At 37.3% G+C, this 17,692-nt stretch overlaps 1 protein-coding gene across 30 annotated transcripts in view; it reads left to right on the top strand.

The window, feature by feature from the left end:
• Nucleotides 1-17,692, top strand: part of Map2 (microtubule associated protein 2) — a 291,958-nt gene that overhangs the window by 169,333 nt on the left and 104,933 nt on the right. For all 30 annotated transcript variants that reach the window (XM_058585200.1, XM_058585196.1, XM_058585197.1 and 27 more), the window contains one exon: nucleotides 16,001-16,078. The gene's annotated coding sequence lies outside the window, so the exon portion shown is untranslated. The remainder of the gene's footprint in view (nucleotides 1-16,000; nucleotides 16,079-17,692) is intronic.

The following is a 17,692-nucleotide window of genomic DNA, read 5'->3' as shown; positions in this document are numbered from 1 at the left end:
TTCTCGCAGTTTATGTGTTTACTGAATGTTATCCAAAGTAGAAACTTGTGTTATTTTCACAGAATAAACAGCCTTCTTATTAAAATTCTCCAATTCAATTTTGTAAAGAAGTATTCTTTCCAGCCTCCTACAGAAGAAGCTATCAAAGCTACTTGAAAAGTAATAAATAGATATATAAAGGTCACATTTTTCCATTGTACAATAACTATGTTTTAGAGCTGTAAAATCTAAAGGGTATAGAAACTTCTCTCTAAATTGCAAACGGTTAATACCTAATTCTTGAGCCCTAGTGCTTTTAACTTGAGGCCCAATGCTCCCAGCCAGTATATGAATAGGACTTGGGAAGCTTTTGTAAAAATAAAGGTCATGCCTCCATGGGCATGAATTCAAAGCTTTCATTAAATTCTACAAAGAGTCTATTACACACACATGAATTTAAAACAGCATTTTTGGAGAGGAGAAAAAAAAATCCATAAGTTACTTGGAAAAATATTTATTTCTATCATTTATAGAAGTTTAAGCCTATATAGTTAAAAAACAATAACAGTAAACATTTAAACAAATAGCTATTGCTAAGCTAATATCTTGAAAACAATACCCTTTTTTAAAGCAGATTTTTTGAGAGTGAAAATAATAAAGATTATACCATTAGAATCAATTATAAGCCAAGCACAATGGCGCATGCCTATAATTCCAGCAGCTCAGGAGACTGAGACAGGAGGATTGTGAGTTCAAAGCCATCCTCAGAAACTTAGGGAGGCACTAAGCAACTCAGTGAGACCTTGTCTCTAAATAAACTACAAAAAAAGGGCTGGGGATGTGGCTCAGTGGTTAAGTGCGCCTGAATCCAATCCCTGGCACCACACACACACAAAAATTAATTATATATTATGTAGCAGTTATTTCTCAAATTGTTTCCCTAGATCATACTCTTACAGACTCATTAAGTACTTCTAAGGGGTAGAGATTCCTGGATCCATTCCATTCCAGAACCCTGGAATCAGAGTCTCATAGACTGGAGTAGACTGGAACTCAGGACACTAAGTTTAAATAGGATTCTGAGTGATTTTGGTGCCCACCCATGTTTGGAAAGTGCTATGCAACCATAATAAATAACAGCATCCTTTTTGTTTAACATTTGGACGATGTTTTTACCTAACTCATTGAATTATACAATAAAACTAGACTCATTACCATGTAATAATCACTAGATGGATAGATGATATCCATAGATTAGATAGATCAGTGGTAGATAACAGTCAGAGCCTGTGCAAAATGCTTTACCTAATTGATCCCAAGTCCTGAAATTCATTCTATAAGAAAATAGAATTATTATCCACAATTTTTAAATGAAGAAATTATGGGCCAACTAAAGTAAATAACTTGCTGCATAGAGGTATGGCTGGCTCCAAAGCCTTTGTTTCTACTGGGTCACATAAAGTTTTGGTGTAACTGCTATGCCAGTTCCCCATTGCATGAAGAAGCCAGAAAAAAAAAAAATGGAATAATAGATGAGCCTTAAAGAGCCTCAGTCAGCATCCACTGAAACCTTGGTCACCAACAAAGTTACAGATTTAGGATGAATATGGTTTAACATGTAAATCTTGCTGAGCATAGCTGTCTGACACTTATCTAAAAGAAGCTTCAAAGGTAACACCTTGTGGGCAGGAATCTTGTGAATATGAGAAAATTGCTTCAAGTTGTTATAATTTAAGGAGGAAATATAAAGGAAAACCAAGCATTGCCGTATGCAAAACCCAAAACCCACCAGCATGCATCATTAGAGAGATTAAAGCTCCTCTGTGTAACCTGATAAAGGAGCTGGATGACTAATCCATTGGGTTGTTTTATTTTATTTTTTTATGATAGTACTGAGCATTGAACCCCGGGCCTTACACCAGCTCTCTACAACTGTGCTACAAACCCAGCCCTGTTGGGTTGTTTTAAAACATGATCTTTGCTGGACATGGTGGCAAAGACCTTTATACCCAGTCATTCTGGAGGCTGAGGCAGGAGGACGGCAAGTTCGAGGTCAGCCTCAGCAAGTTGGTGAGACCCTGTCTCAAAATAAGAGAAAAATTAAAAGGGATGGGCCGAATGTAGGTCAATGGTACAGCTCCCTTGGGTTCAATCCCCAGTACTGCAAATAAAGTAAAATTTAAAAAGAAAACATGATCTTCTATAAGATTTTTACCTAAAGGAGGTGGCTCTGTGATATGTGTGTGCTCTAGAACATGAATTGCATTTCATTACATGCAGGATCTTTACTGGGCACTAATAATAAAATCGTTCATTTAAAAAAAAATCCTGATAATCACATCCATTTTTATAGGCTTTTACTTGCAAAGAGTTCAAAGGCTTTCTAAAATAAAATGATCAATTCTTAAAATATTCTGAGAGTGCGAAAGTAAAAAAATTACTGTTATTACTCTAGTTGTAAATTTAAAATACGCTTGCCTGAAGTTATAAAATTATCAGTTTGAAAACTATAACTTGACTTTCAGGATGGCTGTGTTACAAGAAAACTGATTTCGCTGGGCATGGTAGCACACACCTATAATCCCAGCTACTCAGGAAACTGAGGCAGAAAGATCTCAAGTCCAGGGCCAGCCTAGGCAATGTAGATATACCCTGTCTCTTAATAATGTTTTTTCTAGGAAACAGCTGGGTATGTAGCTTAATGGTAGTGATAGCCTAGCCATAGGGTGTGTGAGCCCTGGGTTTAATCCCTGTACCTTTTATTTACTGGTAAAATTACCTTCTGTTAGATCAGGGTCCTGTCCCCGACCCCCACCTCCTGTGGTCACCCATAGATCTTCAATTAAACAGGCAGATTACCTGAAGAGCTTGAGGTAGACTTACTGTGCACAGGGACATCATATTGAGTTCATGCTAACTAGACTGAGCCACTCAGGCAGCAAAGAGGAAGTCACAAATAATTTCCAGCCTCTTTCCTGTTTTTTTGTGGGTTTCTTTTTTCTGTCATTTTCTTTCAGCTGAATGACTTTCGGTTCAGATTTACATTTAAAAATAGGATGTGAGATGGAAAAGTAAATTCATAGTAAATAAAATTAAAAACCATAAACTTCTGTAGGATCTGTAGTCCTTCATTAAGAAAGTACTTCTAAAATCTCCCTTAAAGCTGAGGCCTCTGCTAAAGATGAAATTGTGTAAGTCACTAGTTGTAGGGGAACACCCACAGAGCAAGCTGCTGGCCTTCACAGCATTGGGAAGGTTCCAGATAAATGGGGAGTCAGGGGTAAGGTGGGTGAGACTAGCCCCACTCTTAGAGTTAGGCCATCCAAACACTCAGAACACCTGATTATAATGTGATTATTCAGAGCTTTGGGTTTAAAAAAAAAAAAAAAAAGAATACTATTCTCCCCACCCCACCCCCCACCTTTTTTTGTGCTGAGGATGAACCCAGAGGCATTGTACCACTGAGCTACATCCTCAGCCCTTTTTATTTTTCATTTTTAGGCAGGCTCTGCTGAGGCTGGCCTTGAACTTGCAACCCTGCCTCAGCCTCCAGGTTTGGAGTCCTTGGGGTTACCAGCCTATGCTACCAGGCCTGGCTAAGATAATACATTTTTAAAAGTCTGTTGACTATTCATTGGCTTAAGGCAGGCTCTAAAATCCCTTTGTTGAGTAGGTTGAAACCAGCCTCTGAAGAAGACTTCTGTGCCTGCAAATACCAAAGATAACTGATGTGGTCCCAGGGGAGCCTAGGGCAGCCCCCAGGGACCCAAGCAAGGAGTCAGCAGCCCTCAGGTTCCTTTGGAGGGATAGTCATTAGAGCAGCTGGAATATTGACAATGTCATTGGCTCACTTGCAATCATTTTTTATCTCAGATGTTAATCTTATTTTCATATGTTTTTGTATAAATCAGACACATGTGGCTTGATTATAGACATTAAGTGGCCACTCGGAGCTTCAAATGAAAGGCTTTCTGGAACACTCCCTGCCTTGGTCTGGCCTCCTGCACCCCTGCAGTCCTATCTCTGTGGCTCTGCACCCCTCCTCCTGTGTTGATTTCTGTGCCCCTCCTGCCTCCCTTATGGTGGCCCTTCATCTCATGGCGTCTGTTTACTTAAATCTAAGCCAATTAAATAAAGCATAATAATAGAACACGCTTCTGAAAAGAGCACAAAGGAGGAGAATTGCAAGGCTACTAGCAGAATAACAGAAGAGAAGGGAAAACATTTTAAAAGAGCTACCCAGCAGATGATCTGCCTCCTCCTTTGCCTTCTATTTATAGGGTGGCAAATTCTTTTTTGTTTGTTTCCAACATCTCTATGCCAAGTTCTCCTTTTTTTTCCCTCTCTCTCTTTCTTTTCTTTTCTTTTTAATGTGAAATCTCTATGGTACATCCTGGTGCATCTCAATATTTCTGTGATTACTGATGTGAGACTTATTATATCATGCATATAGGAAGATTGTTATAGAATTTCCAGAACACTTGGGAATGCTAACAGTGAATTCAGATGTATTTCAAGGCTAGCTTTTATGTTGATATACTTTCTCATCCAGTAAGTAATATTCTTGCTCAATTAAGAGATCCTCACTTTTTAAAATGGGTTTTTGATGGCAATTTCTGTAGTAATAAAATGTTGGCTACCACTGTTAAGAAAATAACTTGGAGAGAGGAAAAAAAATACTTCAAATTAGCATTATGGAAGGGGAAGGGGGAGATGCCAGCCTAGCTCCCACTGTGCTAATTAAGTTATCAGCCTTGCCTCTTGAACAATATATAGCAGAAGATGAAGGACCTAAGCCAGCTGGAGATCACCCTTAATTGTAAACTGTTTCCCCTAAGACTCCAGTGAGTTGATAAAATCCCTCTACATCTACAGTTTTTAGCTCTTCAGGGTAAAGGAAGACGACTCTAGCATAGCCTTTTATCTGGTGTTGGGTATGTCCCCTACTTCTAAGTGCATACCTTTCCAAATTGTAAGCAGTCAGGAATGTCAACACTCAGGCAAAGAACATCATCAGCTAGCTGAATTCTGACCTCTTTAGATCTCGAAACTTGCCTGATCCTCTGTCTCCAGGGTTCAACCAAATGCCTCCTGGATGAAATCTCTGTATGTTGCTGCAGGTTGACAGATGGCTCCCAGCAGGTGAACTTTGGGCCATTAGTGAATGAAATGCTTTCTTTCTCTGGCAGGATCCTTCTCAAAGACACCCTATGTCTTAAGAATTTACAAAAGGCTTTTGGATGCTAAGTAAAATTAGAGATGTATCCAAACTAAGAAACCACAGATTAGCGTGAACAGAAGGGTTTCTGCTCAGATTAATGCATAGTCTCTTCATGAGAGAGTAGAGTGGTGCTAACTGATGAAAAGATACTATTGAAGACTGATATTGGTACTTTACAATTTTCCACAATTCTCAAAACACTTTTGTGAGTACATGATTTTATTTCATCTTTGCAACAACTGTATAAAGGAAGTCTCATTAGTAATCTTGGTTTTAGTGATGACATTGAAAGTCCAAAAAGTTAGAAATCCTGCCCAAAACACAGCTGGTGAGTGATGGCCAAGGTTCAGCACAGCTTCTGTATCCCCAGTGTACATTCTTTTTATTTCAGAGACTGAACCTGATTAACTTCTGGTCAGAGTGGTTAAAAAAAAAATAAACGATTATCATTCATATTCATTAGACCTTTACTAATCCACTTATAAATCAGGAAAACATTAAGCCAGGCATAAAGAGATTCCATTGCTTAGAACACAGGAGTTCATATTCACAAGACTGACCAGTATCAGGCACACCTTTCCATTTTCTGTAATACACACCTCAATTGTTCATTCATTTGTCAAATAGGTACTGAGCAAACATTTGCTACCAGACAGGGGTGTAGTGTAGTATATACAAAAAACAATGCTCCCTGGGCCTCTAGAGTAAGCAGAGTGGTTGGGGTGGAGCGACGCAGACATTAAACAAATAAAAAATGGTGTTCAAAAATAGATCATGGTAGGCATCTGGATTAGTCTGCCCAGGATCCAATAAAAGTACACCATAGACTAAGTGGCTTAAACAACAGGAATTTTAAAAATCATACTTCTGGAGGTCAGAAATCCAGGATTTAGGTACATCAGGGATGGTTTCCACTGCTGACTTGCAGATGGCTCTCACTTTCTTGCTCTATATTATAAAAGGGGATAGTGGTTGGTCTCAACTCTTAAATCCTCAGGATACTTGAGGATTTAAGCCAATGAGCAGAAGAAGGAAGTAGTGGGTGGGAAATGACTTAGAGGAGACATCAAGGGTGGGGTGATTCTTGTTGAGCCTACTTAACTGGATTCTTGCAGAAGGCAGGGCAAAGTCTTTGACATCATATGTGGGGTATGAGGGACTTGATCAGCTATCCAGGGTGAGCAGATACCAAAGGTGGAGGATTCTCTCTAAAATGCTCTATCTGGAATTGTAAGGACAGGGCTAAAATCAAGAACTAGCCAAGAAGAGGGATCAGAGGAACTCCTCACGTGAGAAAGAAAGCTGTGGTGTCTCCTCCTCTTCTTATAAGGACTCAGACCTACAGGATTCCAGCTAAACCCTTGTGTGACCTCACTTGGCCTTAAGTACCTCTGGAAAGGTCTTATCTCAGTATAGTCACCTTGGAGGTTAAGGCTTCAATGCATGAATGTTGATGTTGGAACACAATTCAGTGCATAACAAGATAGAAATAATAACCTCCTCAGAGACAGGTTGGTAATATGGCAGCATTGTTTGAGATGTGTGTGTGTGTTCCTATGGCTTAATATTTTTTATCCTGCTTATGAATTTATTTTTAATTAAAACTGCTGTGAAAAAGAATTCATATGTTTCATAGACACGAAATGGCTTCCGGGATTGAAATAAAGCAGACTAAAAAGGATAAGTGTAGAAATTTTTTTTTTTCAATTTCAAGGAGCCTTAATTAATTAGTTAATTAATTAACATAAGGTAGCTCACTATGAAATGCAAATAAGTATGAGAAACTATTGCCATACAGCAGTGAACAGACCTGGAGGTGGTTGGGGAGTTTTCATTTGGAAAGCAATCTCAGTTGAGCAAGAGGTTGGCAAACCTAGGAAAGAAGAGAAGGAGGAAGGGAGATAAGAAGAGATAACCAAATAAAATGGAGAAAGGAGAACTTGAGGGGTTGGGGGGGTTAGCTCAGTGGTAGAGCACTTGTGTATAGCATGTGCAAAGCCCTGGCTTTGATCCCCAGAACTGCAGAAAAAGAAAAGAAGAGGACTTTACAGAAGAAGAAGAGAAAATATGAAGAGGGAATGAAAAGGGCAGTTAATAGATCTAGAAAAGAACTAGTCTAAGAAGATGTGAGGGTTTTGAGAGTAGAAAGTTGGGACAGGTTGAAAAAAATAGGGTATGTTCACAATATAGAAACCTGTGAGGCTGAGCCTAAAAATTTTAATTTGGACATATCAAAAGAAGAGTTGTACCAGGTGTGGTGGTACACACCTGTATTCCCAGCTACTTGGGACGCTGAGGCAGGAGGATTGCAAGTTCAAGGCCAGCCTCAGCAACTTAGTGAGGCTGTAAGTAACTTAGCGAGACTCTTTCAAAATTAAAGTAAAAAGGGCTGGAGATGTGCTTGGCGGTTAATTGCCCCTGGGTTCAATCCCAGGTACCTAAAGGAAAAAAAGGTAGACAAATAAAAGAGGAGTTGTGAAGATGAGAGTGAAATCCTTAAGCGGGATCCCAGCAAGTTAGATCTGGTGGTAACATGTGAGCCTGCTCAGTTTTCTTTAAGCCTCTTTCCAGCTTTATCTTCTTATACCACATGATCTTATCTGCATAATTTATTCTTTTTAAGTGGTTGAAGTTCTGTTAATACTAACAGAACATGTCTTTTATGTAAGGGACAAGACGGCAAGTGTTGTTAAAGATGTAGAAAAAAAAGAACTCTTGTACACTGTTAATGGGACTGTAAATTAATACAGCCATTATGGAAAACAGTATGGAGGTTACTCAGAAAGTTAGAAATAGACCTGCACTAGATCCACCAATCCCACCTCTGGGTGTACATGCAAAGGAAATGGAATCAATCTGTTGAAGAGACCTCTGCCTTCCCATGTTTATTGGAGCACTATTCACAATAGCTAAGATACAGAGTCAACCTAAGTGTCCATCAGTGAATGCATGAATAAAGAAATTGTGGTATAGATGCACAATGGAATACTAATCAGCCATTAAAATAAAAGAACAAAATCCTGTCATCTGTGACAAATGGATGAACTCGGAGAATATTCTGTTAGGTGAAATAACCCAGGTTCAGAATGACAAATATATCATGATCTGGAAAAAAAAAAAAAAAAACCTAAAAATGTTGATCTTATAGAAGTAGAGAGTAGAGTGGGCTAAAGTATTAGGATAGTTGACACTGAGATGTGGAACATGCACAATTGTAAGTGTATAGGAGGAATTAGTTCAGGAGATCTATTATACAACATGGTGACTATAGTTAATAAGAATACATTGTATTCTTGAAAAATACTGAGAGTCAGTTTTTTGTTCTCACCACAAAAATGACAACTATGTAAGGATATATATATATATATTAATTAGCTTGGGCTAGCTGGTCCACCAGGATATATATTTCAGTCATCATGTCATATATGATAAATATATACAATTTTATGTCACTTTAAAATAAATAGATAAATAAAAATAAAAGTGTTGGTGTTTGTGTGAAATTAAAAACAAATGAACAGATGGCTTTCTGTCAAGCAAAGAAGTGTTATATTTTTTCAGATATATTCTGATTCTGAACAGAAACTGCAGTATAATATTTAAGTGAGCAAAAACAGTGACACATGTGCCCCATTGCTGCCCAAAGTTCTTTATCACAGTGCTGATTCCTATTTTATTTATAAAATAAAATATTTACATTTGTATATATACTGTCAGAGTCAGCATATGCTAATAATTTAGCAAAATCAGTTCAAGGCTGATATCATGGAACATTATTACTTCTTTTCAACAAGGAAGGCATCTAAGGTAACTACTGTACCAATCTCATCATGCTTCTTTTACCCTTGCAATGGAGATAGGTACTGATCACACAATATCCATTTATCCCTCCCGTTTCTCCACCACTAGCATTTAAGCAAAGCTACATTGAGTCCACTGGGGAGTAAGAGGTAGTGATGTGTGTCACTTTCTCATTAAGGCATTTAGAGCCCAAGTGCAACCCTCCACATATCTTCTTCCTCTTCTTCTGTAATCCTGAAGGCCTTAAGTTGGGGTATAAGAATAATGTACCCAGAGAGCTTGGGCACTGCATAGCAGAGGTGGCCTAAAGACCCACCCTGCTCCCATCAGCATTTGTGTGAACAGGACATAAACCTTTATCATATAAGGCCTGTGAGCTGTAAGCCTGACTTCTCTGACTAATCTGATCCTTCGTATTTCATTTATTGGTATGCTATTTTTACTGCCTTGGATTATGTTGAGGTGCTTTGGACAAGAGTAGATTATTTCTGCTAAGTCAGCTTAATGCAGCTAGCTATTCCTCAACAACAGTGTTGGTGTATTGGGTTTGGAGATGAAAGAGCATGATTCTTATGGTCTACCTTACCTAGATTCTCTGATCAGTTGAATACAGATTTTGTTAAAAGTTCTTAATTCTTTCAAGTGTATATTTGAAATAAGTTTCCTTTGAGAGAAACAATGTTCTCCAAAAAGGAAGTTGTTGTTTTGTTGTTGTTTTCTGTACAGGGGATTAAACCCAGGAGCACTTAAGCACTAAGCTACATCCCCAACCCTCTTTTACTTTTTTATTTTAAGACAGGGTCTCACTAAATACTTAGGCCCTCCTCACTAAGTTGCTAAGGCTGGCTTGGAACTTGCAATCGTCCTTCCTCAGCTTCCTGAGTCACTGGGATTACAGGTGTGCACGACCAACCCGGGTCCAAAGGGAATTTTGACAGTAACTCCAAGAAAGAAAGACCATTCTCTAATCTGTTCAACCATCAGCAACTGGTTGGTTCATCAGGACTTTTTTTCTACTCACAAATAAGTAGATAACGAACTGATTCTAAACATATTAGGGAATAGAAATGGTTTGGTAGCATGTTAAGCTAAATGGCTACGTAAGGCAGCTGTGCTTCTACTTAAAGACCAATATGATAATAGATATTTTCCCAATTGTATTAGCAATGCAATTCTCAGTAGCTGGAATCAGGTTATGCTGGACAAGTGTACTTAATTACATGATCACAGGAGGTAGAAGGGGGTCAAATACATACAATGGTGGATGTTTGACAGCTGATCCAATAGCCTAAAGCACCTCTCTGCGGTTAGGCTGAGGTTCCAGAAACATCATTAGGGATTCCAGTAATTTCATACACTCAGTGTTTTATTTATCTGACAAAGTATCAAAACATGAAATTAGCCAGGCACAGTAGTGCATGCCTGTATTCCCAGCGGCTCCAGAGGCTGAAACAGGAGGATCGAAAATTCAAAGCCAGCCTCAGCAAAAGTGAGGCTGCTAAACAACACAGTGAAACCCTGTCTCTAAATATAATACAAAAATAGGGCTGGGGATGTGGCTCAGTGGTTGAGTGCCTCTGAGTTCACTCCCTAGTACCAAAAAACAAAAAACAAAACATGAAATTAAATGAATAGAATGTGTTTCAAAGGCAAATGAAGAGTATACTTTGGTTCAACAATCCAGGGAAGATTTTATGTTGGTGACTTAGCTATTTGATGAAATATGATTTCTGACATCAGCTAAGAAAACTGCATCTTGGCATTATTTTTTTTTTCATGAGATTCTGAAACTCTGTACTAATTTATCATTCTCCCTTCGATGCTCTAGGTGGCATATAACTCACATGTAAATACGCCCATAGCCAAACATACACTGCCTCAGAGCATTGCAAAGCACAATCCATTTATCTGAGCAATCATCTGATAGAAGGTGATTTTGTTTATAGCTGAGTAGGTGTTTTATCTATTTTGAGTTCTTTGTTTTGCTCTGTGTGTGTGGTAGACACTGGGGGTTGAACCCAGAGGTGCTCTACCACTGAGCAGCCTTTTCTATTTCTTATTATGAGATAGGGTCTCATTAAATTGCCCACACTAACCTTCAACTTGTGATCCTCCTGCCTCTGCCTCCTGAGTTGCTGGGATTACAGGTGTGCATCACCATGTCCAGCTGCACTTTCTTTTTGATGCCAATGCACAATATAGATCCTCTTCTCTATCTTGGGCAGGCTAGCTCTTAAATGTGTTTAGCAACTGACTTTGTCAGGAGTTGAGAGAGTCATGATTCTCTACAGTATTTATATCCAGCCCTCAGAGTTTCTGCAAAGTGGCATAAGTCACCTGAGAGCAATAATGGAGAAAAGGGCAGAACCACAGCTGAGTAAATTTCAATTTGTCCAAGAAGCCTAAAGGGCTGAATAATAAATGTGCTTAGTAAGTATTTCTAGTAGATTGAAAGTTGCCATTGATGAAATAATGCTTCCCAGGGGAGCCCCAAGCCTTTATCTTGAAAGTATCTTAAATCAGAGCTGAAGACCTGAAACAGATTTTCAGCATCTATTAAGAGGTGCTAAATAGTTAAAAGGTTTGGATACTTGGTAGTTGCTGGGATGGACACATTTATATTGGCCTGTATTCTCATGTGTAAACTAGGGATAATAATAGAGGCTGATAGTGAGGAATAAATAAATTAATATGTATGTGCTAAAAACTTTGGCACACACAATGAAAGCTCTATAAATATTTGTTCATATTATTTTAGGGATGTAGCGGCCACTCTATACATTGTATCTAATACTAAAACTGTGCCAAATAATACTCATAACACAAGCTATGTTAAAGTGATTTAGTCCTTTGGATATGGAATAACTGCATTATGATAATTTAAAATGACTATTCAATTTTATGTAACTTATGGAACTGTTTGTAAATTGCTTTTTAAAATGAATCCCAGATGGCATTTATCTCTTTCTCAGGAAATAAAGTTTAGCGGAAAAAAAAGTAGTCATTTTCATTTTATAACAAACAAACAAAACCCCCATAAAAATCAAGATTCTGGAGGGCAATTTTTTATGATGAATGGGTACTGACTTCTAATAATCATCACATGCTTTGACCAGTAATTTCCCTTTTGTGTGTGTGTGTGAGGGGGGTGGTACTGAAGATTGAACCCAAGGGTACTCTATCACTGAGCTACAACACCAGCCCTTTAAATTTTTTAAAAATTAGAGATAAGGTCTGGCTAATTTGCTGAGTCTGACATCAAACTTGGGATTCTCTTGCCTCAGCCTCCTGAGTCACTAGGATTACAGGTTTGCGCCACTGCATCCGGCAATTTTCCAGCTCCTGTGAGGTGAAATTGACTGGTAGGTGTTTAGAGCTGCAATATCACTTCCATTCTTGTATAACTAATCAGTTAATTTTTGAAAAGACTAAAAGACAGGATTTTCAAAAAACTCATTGCTTTCAAAATTACTCAAATGAACATGATCTTTGATATCAGGTATGTTAGACAAAGTTTAATTAAAGGGCTGGATAGTAACTATTTGAGATTTTCCAGCCATGCCATCTCTGTTACAAATACTCAGCTCTAGCAATATAACATCAAAACAGCTCTAACCAACACCGAAATAAATGGCAGGGCTCTGTGACAATAGCATTGTGCTTAGAAAAATAGGCAATGACATAAAGGATTTAGTTCATGGGCCATACTTTGCTGATCCCTACTTCATAAAATTTATTTTTCTCTCCTTATTTTTACTAGGGTCACATATACACACGCACACAGTTATAACATATAATTGCCCACTTATTCATATGCATGTATACTTGCTTGAAAATAACAAAAACATGATATTTTAAGTATTTTTTATTAATTTTTTAAGTGGGATATAATACCTTTATTCCATTCATTTATTTTTATGTGGTACTGAGGATGGAACCCAGGGCCCCACACGTGCTAGGCAAGTGTTCTACTTCTGAGCCACAATCCTAGCCCATCTTTTAAGCATTTAAGGAAAACATGGAATTTAAAGAAAAAATATCCAGGCATGGTGGCATGTGCATGTAATCCCGGCAATTTGGAAGGCTGAGACAGGAGAATCGTGAGTTCAAAGCCAGCCTCAGCAATTTAATGAGGCCCTAAGCAACTCGGTGAGACCCTGTTTTCTAAATAAAATACAAAAAAACATTGTGGGTAGGGTCGGTGCTGAAGATGTGGCTCAGTGGTTAAGTGCCCCTGGGTTTAATCCCTGGTACAAAAATCAAAAAAACTAAACAAAACAACAACAAAAAAAAAAAAAAAAAGAAAGAAAGAAAAAATAAAGTATGGTATTTGATTCAGTATTTATTAAATATCCGAAGGCTCTATCTGAAAAAGGGTCAATGCTGATTTACCATTTTATTTTTGTTCTAAAATCAACCTACAAAGTTTAATTTTCTTGTAATGAAAACTGCTGTGATTTAGATATGAGGTTTCTTCCAAAAAAGTCATGTTAGGCAATGCAAGAATATTCAGAATAGAAGTGATTTTAGATTATGAGAGCTGCAAACTCATCAGTGGGTTAATATATTTGATAGTTTTTTTGTTGTTCTTATTGTTTGTTTTCTTTGTTTTTGTACTGGGGATTAAACCTAAGGACACTTTACCACTGAGCTACAATCCCACTCCTTTTTATTTATTTATGTTTTAAAACAGGATCTCACTAAATTGCTGAGGATCCTGTTAAATTGCTGAGTCTTGCCTCAAATTTATAATCCTTCAGTCTCAGCCTTCCAAGTCACTGAGATTACAGGTTCCTGTGCTGATAGATTAATAATTTGAAAGGTCTACTGTACTTGGTGGTAGAGGTTTGTGTCCTGACTGGAGGAAGTGATCACTGGGGGCATGCTCTGGGTATTATATTTTGTCCCTGGCTCCAGGGATTGCTCTCCTTCTCTGCTTCCCATTTGCCTTGAGCTGAGCGGCTTTCTTCCACCAGGGTATTCTGTTATGCATTTCTTCCTCACCTCAGTCTTAAGTAATGGAGTCTGTTGTCCATGGACTGAACCTGTAAAACCCTGAGCCCAAATAAAATTTTCCTCTTCTAAATTGTTCTTATCAGGTAACTCTATCTTAGCAAGAAAAAGCCAATGCAAAAACTATCTATCCTCAAAATATTTTTAAATGGCCCTAAATTATTGTTTATTTAAACTCTATGTGACAATCTTACATGTATATATCCCAAAATCAAGAAATATTGAGAATTAAAGGGGAAAAGAAACTGTATGCAAAGATTTCAGCAGTCAAACATTTCTTGCTAAAATAATTATCGAACTATTGCCAGGCACAGTGGCGCAAGCCTGTAATCCCAGGGGCTCAGGAGGCTGAGACAGGAGGATCATGAGTTTAAAGCCACCTCAGCAATGGCAAGGCACTTAGCAACTCAGTGATACCCTGTCTCTAAACAAAATACAAAATAGGGCTGGGGATGTGGCTCAGTAGCTAAGTGCCCCCTGAGTTCAATCTCCAGTACCAAAAATAAATAAATAAATAAATAAATAAATAAATAAATAAATAAATAAGTCAAATTATTATAGGGAATGGAGAATTCTACCATGTGTCTTCTTACCTACAGGATTTTCTTTATGTTTATGTAACTGTTAAACCTTTCCAACTTTATAGACTTGTGTGTTGCTTCACATTGTATGTGAATGCTCACAGATTAAATGAGCAATACATGTAAAAGCACTTAATGTAGAACCTGGCCCAGTCGACATTTGTTGCTTTTAAATAAATACCTTTATTCTCATTGTGTTTTTTTGTTTGTTTGTTTATTTTTTGTTTTTGGTACTGGGGATGGAACCCCACAGGCACTCTACCACTGAGCTCCATTCCTAGCCCTATTTATTTATTTATTTATTTATTTATTTATTTATTTATTTGAGATAGGGTCTTACTAAATTGCTGAGGATGGCCTCAAGCTTGCAATCCTCCTGCCTCAGTTTCCTAAGTCACTGTGATTACAGAGGTATACCACCATGCCAGGCTTACATCACTCTTTAAAGAGTCATAGAGAAGAACTGAGCCATCTTTATCTGTCTTCCCAAGTTTGCATTTCCTGCTTGGGCTCAAAGAAGAGTTAGTAGCTATCACAATTTTAGTCTCAGTGCTTTATTTTCCTTGAGCGTGTAATACAGTCCATTCAGGGACCTAAAGGCTCTCAAAATACACAGATTTATTTAGATACCTCTATTGTATAAGAGCCGGACTTCAAAATGGGCCTCAGCTTTTTAATCCGTCTTTCTGGTCTTCCCTGCAGATATAATGACTAAACCTGAGTGGTTTATGAGACAGAAAATAAGCCTAGTGCCCTCTAGTTAATTCTGTTTATTTCTAGGTACCACTTCAATAAGAAGTATTCTGTATGGCTCTAGGTGGCATTTCTAAGGAGAACTTACTAATACAAAAGGACTTTTAGGATTCTGAATGTCAAAATAAGTTTAGTACTCAATAGAGAAAATTTAATAAGTTGTTGAATAATTTCTCTCCACCCTGTGCTCGACAGCATCAATACAGACTGAGCTAAAGGCCTCAGTCCTTTAAAATTTACTAGATAAAATTAAACAAAGATTTATCAAGACAAATGTATTATCTCCAGAGAGAGTACAATTGCCTGCTGTTTGCTAGCTGAAAACAATTTAGAAATCTACTCTTCCTTGGATTTAGTACTTATGAAGCATCATTGAAGTTAAGCTAAAGGTGAGATAAAGCATGGACCAGTTTGTATTTTCAGTGCTTTACCTCAGGCATCTGAGATAGTACCTATCAAATTATAAATACTCAACATACGAGGACTATTAAGAACCATAATAAAATCCATCTAGTAGTCTCACACTTATCTGATATAAAAAGTTGAATTGAAGGAGTTCAATTTTATATTGAGTTATAGGATATAATCATTGCATGTGTATCGGGGATTAAATTATTAACTTTCTATATTTTTTTCTATTTTTTTTTAACAGAAAGAAGCCAGAACATATTATCAACCTTTTGAGGACACAACATAACAAACTTGACTATCTTACCACTTTCTTGAATAGGTAAGACCTTACTTTCTCTTCTACAAATGAGTTACCCAAAACTGTGAAAAATAACCTTTGCTAACTTGTTTCTTAAAAAAAAAAAAAAATTCTTTAAATAAACCAGGCACAATGGCACACCTTGGTAATCTTAGTGGGAGGCTGAGACAGAAGGACTCCAAGTTGGAGGCCAGCCTGGGCAATTGAGCAAGACTTTCAGCAACTTAAGGAGACCCTGTCTCAAAATTTATAAAAAGGAAGGAGGAGAGGGAGAAGAGGCAGATGTAGCTCAATGGTACAGTGTCCCTGGGTTCAATTCCTAGTACCATTTAAAAAAAAAAAATCTTTAAGTAAATATCAATTCATTTTGGTAAGGGAGAAATACGTTTATTAATTCTACAGCTAACTGACTTAATCATTAAGATAACACTTCATAGAGTTTAAACTAATTCAGAATGAAAAGATCTCTGCTATGTTTCACTAGCCAATCACACCTCAGCACCTACTACACACCAATCATGTTCCTACATACTTTCTTTATATAATTTAATTCATTTATTCCTTCCAACAGACCTATGAGTTAGTTACAGGGATCATGCCCATTTTATGCATTAGGGGCATGCAGTTCTATTTGAATTTATGGAAGAAAAAACTAGAGAGCATTTGCTGAATGTGCAGTAAATGCATAGAATGCAAATTCTTATATTTGTACTTGTCACATAGACAATTATTTCATGAGTAAATAAAGAAACATTTAAGGTCATTTTACAAACAGACACTTTATTTCCATCTTTCTTTAAACTCGAAATCCTTATGATAAAAGCAGAATAAAATTACAAAAACATTACAAATGAATGATTTCTCATGCCATGAAATATATTTTAATGTAATTTGTCTTTATTAGAAGCACTCAATATACAATCTTAAACTGGCTACAGAAATGGGTTTTTTTTTTGTTTTTATTTCTTTATTGCTTTTTTTAAGAAAGAAAATTTCAAAGCAACATATTAAAAATTGAATGATATATTAAAAATAAATATTTGCCATCTGAATTAAACAAATGCTTACTGAATAGCTACAGCCTTGTTAAATTTCCCAGAATGGCCTTGAACCTGGGATCCTCTTATCTCAGCCTTCCGAGTCCCTAGGATTACAGATGTGTGCTACCATGCCCAGCTCCTTACTTTCTTTTATTGTCCTTCCCTTCTTTCTAAGAAGTTTCACAGTGTTAAACATACTGAGACTTTCCTAAGTGTGTTTTAATATTTCTGTGACTTGTGTATGAGCCAAAGGTCATACAGTTATTTACGTCCTAAGAGTGCCTATAAATGGCACCAAGCTGTAGATGTTCTTCCGCACCTTGCCTTCACCCCCATTCTATTTAGATCCACCCATATTGATGCATGAAGGTCTGACTCGCTCATTCTTGGTATTACACAGTTGACTCATTTCAATATTTTAATCTTCTGATGCTTGGCATTATTATTTCTAAATAATTTGTAGCATTTTAAAAATTAAATGCTGAAATAGTGTAAGTATGACTTGCAAAGTCTGTTTGGGGTTTATGTATGAGGAATCCAAAGTTTTTCATCTATGATATCATACCAATCCTGCTTAGTTGTTGGGGTTTTTTTT

Source organism: Marmota monax, unplaced genomic scaffold, assembly GCF_021218885.2.
Source record: "Marmota monax isolate L192 unplaced genomic scaffold, Marmota_monax_Labrador192_F-V1.1 WCK01_AAM20220418_F8-fsc00136, whole genome shotgun sequence".
NCBI lineage: Eukaryota > Metazoa > Chordata > Mammalia > Rodentia > Sciuridae > Marmota > Marmota monax.
The sequence above is the reverse complement of the archived record's forward strand: the minus strand, read 5'-3'. Positions and strand labels throughout refer to the sequence as shown.